Source organism: Rhinolophus sinicus, linkage group LG06, assembly GCF_036562045.2.
Source record: "Rhinolophus sinicus isolate RSC01 linkage group LG06, ASM3656204v1, whole genome shotgun sequence".
In the NCBI taxonomy this organism is placed as follows: domain Eukaryota; kingdom Metazoa; phylum Chordata; class Mammalia; order Chiroptera; family Rhinolophidae; genus Rhinolophus; species Rhinolophus sinicus.
In genome coordinates, this window is record NC_133756.1 from 88,602,173 (window position 1) to 88,609,633 (window position 7,461).

Sequence of the window (7,461 nt, forward strand, 5' to 3'; positions counted from 1 at the left end):
AAACGTCTAAGTTTTGCTTTGTCTTGTGCACCTGAAACTAATTAAAAATAAATAAATTAATTAAAATAAAAAATAAAAAAAAGAATGTATTGCAATGTCAGAGAGGTAGTAGATTGGGGGAGGGGGTTATAACTTTGTGAGAGGTGTGACTGTCTAACTATTACATTGTTTTGTACACGTGAAACTAATAAAGAAAGGAAAAAAAAGAATGGACTTGAGTTAATAATAATAATAAAAAAGAATATATGGGAGGGAGTGATTAAGTATTGGCTAAAGGAGGCCAGGGAAGCCTCCTAAGTAGTTCTCCTTCTGAGCTGAGTTTTGAAGGATTATAGGGACACCCCAAATAGACAAGGTAACATAAGGACATCCAGGCAAAGAAGATGTATGCAAAGGCATGAGGCAATGAACCTTGTGAATGCAGGAAGCTCCAAGCAGCTTGGTGCTGTAAGTGAGAGTGTAAAGTGTGAAAGAAGGGACGGCTGCTGGTAAGGTTGGGAAGTAGAAAAGGATTGTGAAAGATGAAGCCAGAGAGGTGACTAGATGTAAAATATCAATGGTTTTGGCATAAAGATATATAATAAAAAATGCTAATTTATGAGGCACTGTAAGTTTAAGATCAGGAAACTGTAATATAGGGAATGTATTTGTTTCCTAGGGCTGCCATAACAAATTATCACAGACTGGGTGGCTCAAACAACAGAAATAAATTTAATTCCTTACTGTTCTGGAGGCTAGAAGTCCAAGATCAACGTGTTGTCAGGGTTGGTTTCCTCTGAGGTCTTGTGCCTTGGCCTGGAGATGGCCATCTTCTCCTTGTATCTTCACATGATATGTGTCCTACTCTTTTCTTCTCATAAGGACACCAGTCATACTGGATTAGGGCCCACCCATATGACCTCATTTTACCTTAATTACCTCTTGAAAGACCTTACCTTTGATTACAGTTACATTCTGAGGTACTGGGAGTTAGGATTTCAACATATGAATTTGAGAAGGAACAATTTAGCCTGTAACAGAAGAAGTCAATGCATTCAGATTTCGTAGAACCCAAATCTTTGTGACTAGCTCACACAATCTGGAAGCTTATTAATTACTTTGGTAAAAGGGATGTGCTTTTTACCTTCTTTCAAAGATTCCTTTATCCACACTCTACTGAAAAGCCTTCCGTGATTAAGTGAAAGCCAAGTGACTCTTTCCGCCCAAACTCTAATTTCTGGACCCAAACTACAAACGTAGCAGGCATGGGATTTAAAGAGTTGTCCAAATTTCCTCATCTTTCAAGGCCCAACTCAAACCTGCTTCCTTTGTAAGTCTACCCAGCTCTCACCCCAGGAGGAGGACCATTTTCCCTTCTCTGACCTCCAATGGCACTTCATCTGTTCCTCTCTTGAAGTTTAGGTTTCTATACTTCCTCAGCTTGGGAATAAGTTAAAAACTACTTCCACCTTGTGTCTCTCATCCTTTGAGGCCAGAGTTTTTATTTTTGCCTCACGTTACTTGACACATGGTACACATCAATACATGATCAAATAATGGACATAGTTTATTGCTAAATTCTTTATGGAACTTTGGATGACTTAGGATGCCCATTTTCAACCTTATTGCTATTTCTTCTTATGTTAAGTCCAGATAATTCCCTTCCTGAAGTATCAGCTCCTGGAGGAGAAACTACAGTACTCATTGTAGGTACTAAGCTGCAGCCCCTAAAAAAATATTATTCAATGATTAAATAAATGACAGAAAAGACCTTCAAAGGGCCTACCCTTTGAGGAGACTGTGGATAATTCAAATAGAAGGAATGCAGACACAGACCAGTGTTACAGGACTTTGACCAACTTGTAACAATTTTCACAGATATCACAGTGAATTCTGTTCTCTGAAAACAAAAAACAAACTTAAAAGAAATACAAAACGCTGCACCCTTGCTGTTTCTTCTGAGTCACGGTGATTTTCAATCTGCGGGTGGAAATCTCCTGTTGGGGATGGAGTGTGGGAAAGAAAATTCTTGCAAAGGCCTCCATGATCAATATGCTTTCCAAGTAACTGCTGATGACACTTCAGACTGAACAGAAAAAAGATGCCTCCCATGTATGTGTGTTGCCATTTTTCAGTGGGCAGATAAACATACCGTTATGATTAATATAATTAAAATTACATTAAAAACTCGTACTGAATTATTAGTAGATTTTTGTCATATTTTTTTAAGTGCTTGATATTGATAGTCGTATTCTGAGAGTTCTTGAATGTATTTAAAATTAAAAGGGGACTCTATTAAATGAAAAGTTTGGGAGTCAACTATTCTTGATATAAATGCTTGTTCTTCATGCAAAAATTGAAATTTCTACTCCAAGACTTGAAATTAGCAGCTAATGAGACCTTTAAAGTTTTGTTTCCATCTTTTTGGTTTGGTTTTGATGACACTTGGTTTTCAGTTAATTCTCTAGGACAGCTCTAGGCTTCAGGGTAGGGCTGGGAGCCAGCACTCTGTTTATCTTTCAGCCAGTGGGGAGAAACCCCAGGATTCCTCTACAGGACACATGAGGACTAGTGCAGAGTGCAGACAAAACAGGATATTACTTGCCGATTTAGTTACATGTGAGAATTTCCCAATGGGCTCTCGTGTTGCTTCTCCTAAATAATCTGCATGGCAAAGTGGCCCCAGACCTGCCCCGTGACCCTTTTGCATACTAGTGTAAATGGGTATTGTCCAAAAACAAGTGATTCACAAAGAAAAAGGGTTTATCAAAAAATACAGAAGATGCTCCAAGGGGCAATGATGAAGGCACATGTTTATGAAAGGTATTTTGAGCATGGCTTTAAGAGGAAGAGATATGTTCATAGACATTTACAAAGACTGAAACCTCTGTTCAAATAAGGAAAGAGTATGATCAACTCAAGAAAGAGGAAAATGAATCATACTTAGTGTCCAATGCATTGTCAGTATGTTTTGCACCAGCGTCACCTCCCTCATCATGTTGGACTTGGACTAATCTATACACAACTTTGAATTCCCTGAACATACTCCACAGGAGGTTTGGGTGAGGGGTGGTGGGTACCAGGCTAGGCGAATTTACAACAGTATCTCCTCCTAATGGTCCAGACAGAACAATGGCTCCACCCTTTGTCCCTCCTCCTTTTCTGGACTCTTGACCTTTGACCTTTATCTAAGCCAGGAAGGGCTGTGAAGGAGCTGTTTAAAATTCAAGTGCCTTCCCATTGGCTGCAGGATAGAGCTCAGATCCCCTTTATCCTCAAACTAAATTTATAGCCCTTTCTCTTATCTCAGCCCTTCAGGTTGTAACAATATCACAATTTTCAGTATTCACTGAACTCTTTTGGCTTGCTTCAAGCCTTTGAATATGTGATTCTGTCTGAAATGTCCTTCTCTAGATGATAATTTTCTTATTCTTGAAGGGAAAACTTTCTGAGAAGCCACCTTTTATTCCTTAGGCAGACAAAATGCTTGGCGCAGAGTAAGTACTCAATAAATTATAGGCGTTATTATTGTTAGGCAATTAGCCCTTCCCACTTCTGGGTTCCCATAGTCCTTTGTCTATATTGATTAGAGTTCCGTGGTGCTATTGCCATTGCTTCATGTATGAATCTATCTTGTACATCTAGTACCCAGCACAGCACCTTGCACAAAATTTGTTAAATGAATCAAGTTCAAACTCAGGAAACTGGAAGAGCCATTGAGTAACACATTAAGAAGATGAGGTACAACAAATAGGGAAGGGTGGAGACTGGGGAACAGAGCTCCTAGTGCTCTCTAAAGGGGCTGCATTATTCTACCCTGGGCAGTTGCCGCTACGCAAGGAAATTTAGACTTAAAAAAAGAAAAGAAGCTGTAAACCTGAATTTTTACGTGTACTCTGAGTTTTTAAATGTTGGCAACTAATACGAATTTTCAAAACCACTGCGTGGGCCAAGTGAAACATGTCTGAGGGTTGCAAGTTTCCGTCTTGTTTAGAGATTGGAGGGGGTGAATGAGTGTTGACTGGTCTCAGATGACACCCCACTTCTCCCAGAGCCAGAATGGCCTCTGCAGATCTTTTTGCCAACATCAGGGATAGACACTTCCCTTTCTACTCTCTAGAGCATACCACAGTCTTCTATTTCCAGTATCTCCACGGATTTTTAATCTGCTGACAAGGTGCCAAGCCACAGAATTTTCTGCCTGTGTTAAGGATTGACTACCAATGTCATTCAAAATCAAACTTGGCATCTCTCAAGCAGGCATGTCCACCTGGGAGTCTGGACACCACCTCTGAGTAGTAAGTGAGGACAGGAGGGACTCTGATTGGAAGGGAGGGGTCAACCTTCTCTTCAAATGGGAAAAGGGAGCATGACTGGCAATCAGGAGACTTTGATTTCAGTTCTGACGGTACAGTAGTCCCCCTTTATCCATGGTGGTCACATTTCAAGACCCCCAGTGGATGCCTAAGACCACGGATAGTACTGAACCCTATAAATACTGTTTTTTTCCTATGCATACATACTTCTGATAAAGTTTAATTTATAACTTAGGCATGGTAAGAGATTAACAACAATAGCTAAAAATAAAATAGAACAATTATAATAAATACAGTAATAAAAGTTATGTGAATGGCTTCTGGGCCATTAGTAAGTAAAATAAATGTTACATGAATATAAATACTGCACAGTCGATCTGATAACTGCTGATAACTGAGGCGGCTACTAAGCCACTAACAGGCAGGGAGTGTATTCAGTGTGGATATGCTGGAAAAAGGGATGAGTCACGTCTTGGGCAGGATGGAGTGAGATGGCATGAGATTTTATCACACCACTTAGAACGGTATGCACTTTAAAACTTATGAATTGTTTATGGAGTTTTCCCATTTAAGATTTCTGGACCATGGTTTGACCATAGGTAACTGCAGCTGTGGCATGTGAACCCATGGATAAGGGATGACTACTGTACTTGGTATTGTCCACGTGATCGTAGGCTCTTTATTTGTGTTTTTCTCAGTTATTCTTCACAGCAACATTAAAAGGCAGGTGTCTTTATCCTTATTCCATTGATAAGGATGCAGAGCTTAGAGAGAGAATTCACTTAATATCACACAAGTAGAAAGTACAGGGCTGGGGACTGAACCTTGGAGATCTGTATACCTCCAAAGTCTTTGACCTTGTTCACTTCTCCATGATGCCCTCTGCATAAGGTGGAGTTAACGGGAGGGGAGATGAAGAACGGTATCTATCTTACTTTCCTCTCCTATCTGTTAGGTTAGATAACTATGCAGGGAGGGGGCAATTCCTCTGCTCCTGATTTCCTGATTCCACAGTCCCAGTAGCTCTAACAGTTGAGAAAGAGAGATCTCAGCTTCTTATGATACAGATGGTTCTTCAATTCTATTCAGTCCAGCACTTCCAAAATATAATTGGTCATGGAACTCTGTCTTGGAACACTTACTTCATATCCGAGGTACCAATGGTCCACAGAACAGTCTTTGAGAAATGTTCCATTTAACTCGCACAGGGCAGCCTCATATGAGAAACAAGGCTTAAGAATCTTCTGGACCAAAGACAACACTTCTGGACTAAAGAGAACACCTAAGTAAAGAAGCTGACTCCGGGCTAGGAGAAGGCTAAAGTTAGGAGATCAGACTATAACAAAACCCAGAGGGACAGGTTTATGGTAATAAATAGACTCAGAGTTTATGAAAACGACAGATAATGCTGTGGAGAGGGAGCTAAAAAGAGAATGTTAAGGAGAGCACCTTGATTAAGAGAAAGCTTGTCAACTCCAGAAGCAGCCAGGAAGGGAGAGGCTAGGAAACATTTTAAACAGAATAGCTTCCCCTTGGCAAGTCTCACGTGTGAATGTTTCCAGAGTCAGATTAGACTAGATTATCTCAAAAACCTTAGAAATCACTTATATTAGCCATTGTTTAAAAAAGACTTTTGAAACCTGACAGCCAGGAAAGTAAAGGGACCACACAGATTTGCAAGCAGGTTGACTGCAGAGCTTAGCACCCTCATTTTGTTTGTTTTCTGCCATTACACCCTTTCCCTTCAAATCTTCCAAACAGATACAAACAATGAGCAATTGCACCAGGCTGCTTCTTGCTGCAGCCAAGCAAACATGAGATGTGTGATGACCAGAAATGGTCAGTCCCGCTGGGGAGCATGCCTAATGAGAAGACTTACCCAAAATAAATAAAATACAGTGTGATTTGGGAATCCTAAATGTCACAGCAAGGCAAATTCCAACTCCTTGTAACTTTATGAGATGCTATAATTAAAAATAAATATGCAAGCCTGGGCATCCACCCCGAGGTAAAGATTTCACGGTCTCTTGTGCTGTGACAGGCCATTACTTAGGGTAATTAGGCCCTGCCCGTTTCTCTCCTGGCATTGCCTTTTCTGGCAGGGACAGGGTGATGACTGGAGGTCCCAGTGGGGACTCTAAGCCCTGAGATACATTCATGCCAGGAGGGGAGGGTGGGCGTTCTCCTGGCTCTAATGAGAGAGGGTCCCTGGACCTTCCCTAGGTGCTGTAGGCTGCAGTCATCAAGCCTCACTAGTTAGCACTGACAGGCGATGAGTCATCCTTCCAGCTTGAATGAGGCTCATTATTCAAAAGGAGGTGCCAGTTGGAATGGCTGGAAATAAATATATCCGAGTGTTGTCAGCAATGTCATCTCAACTCCTACTCTGAAAAATTTCAGTTGCTTCCCACCTCACTGTTACTGGTGAGCGCTGTGTAGCAGAACGTGGAAGGCTTGGCTTAGCTCTCTGAGAAAAGAAGTGGAGGTGATAATGCTCGTTCTGCAGGGCTCTGAGGTCTAGAGACATTGTAGAAAGGAAAGTTCCAGCACAGTGCCTGGCCCAGTGCAGGGGTGCAGACAACAGCAGTCAGGCTACTCTCGAGACACAACAACCTTGTTTTTGGAGCTTAGATGGGCTTGGAGTTTTGTCATCATATGGATTTCAACAACTTATTCTAACTTCATTTTTCTTATCTGCAAAATGAGCAGAATAATAATATCTTACTATCTGCTTTGAAGGATTGTTGAGAACACATCAAAGATAATGCACTCAAGTTTCCCGGCACAGTGTCTGTACACCACAGAGTGTAAAATACTGATTATTACTAATCTGAATCCTTAGATATAAGCGGGAATTCATTTTTATAGTCCAGATAACACTATTCTGCCTTATCCTTTCCTTCTGGCCCACCTGAAATGTGTTCCCTCAGGTTAGGTTCACTTAGGTACACCTGTGTGTGTGAAAAAGGAGAATAATAATAGCCAATACCTGCTCAGTATTTATCATGTGTCACATTCTGATCTGACACTTTATATGCAATTCATTTGATCTTTACAGCAACACTATGAGGTTTTACAGATGATAAAGCTGAGGCACAGAAGAGGGTATATGATTTCCCTGAGCACATCAGACGTCCAGCTAGCAGCTGCACCAAGCAGCCCTCCC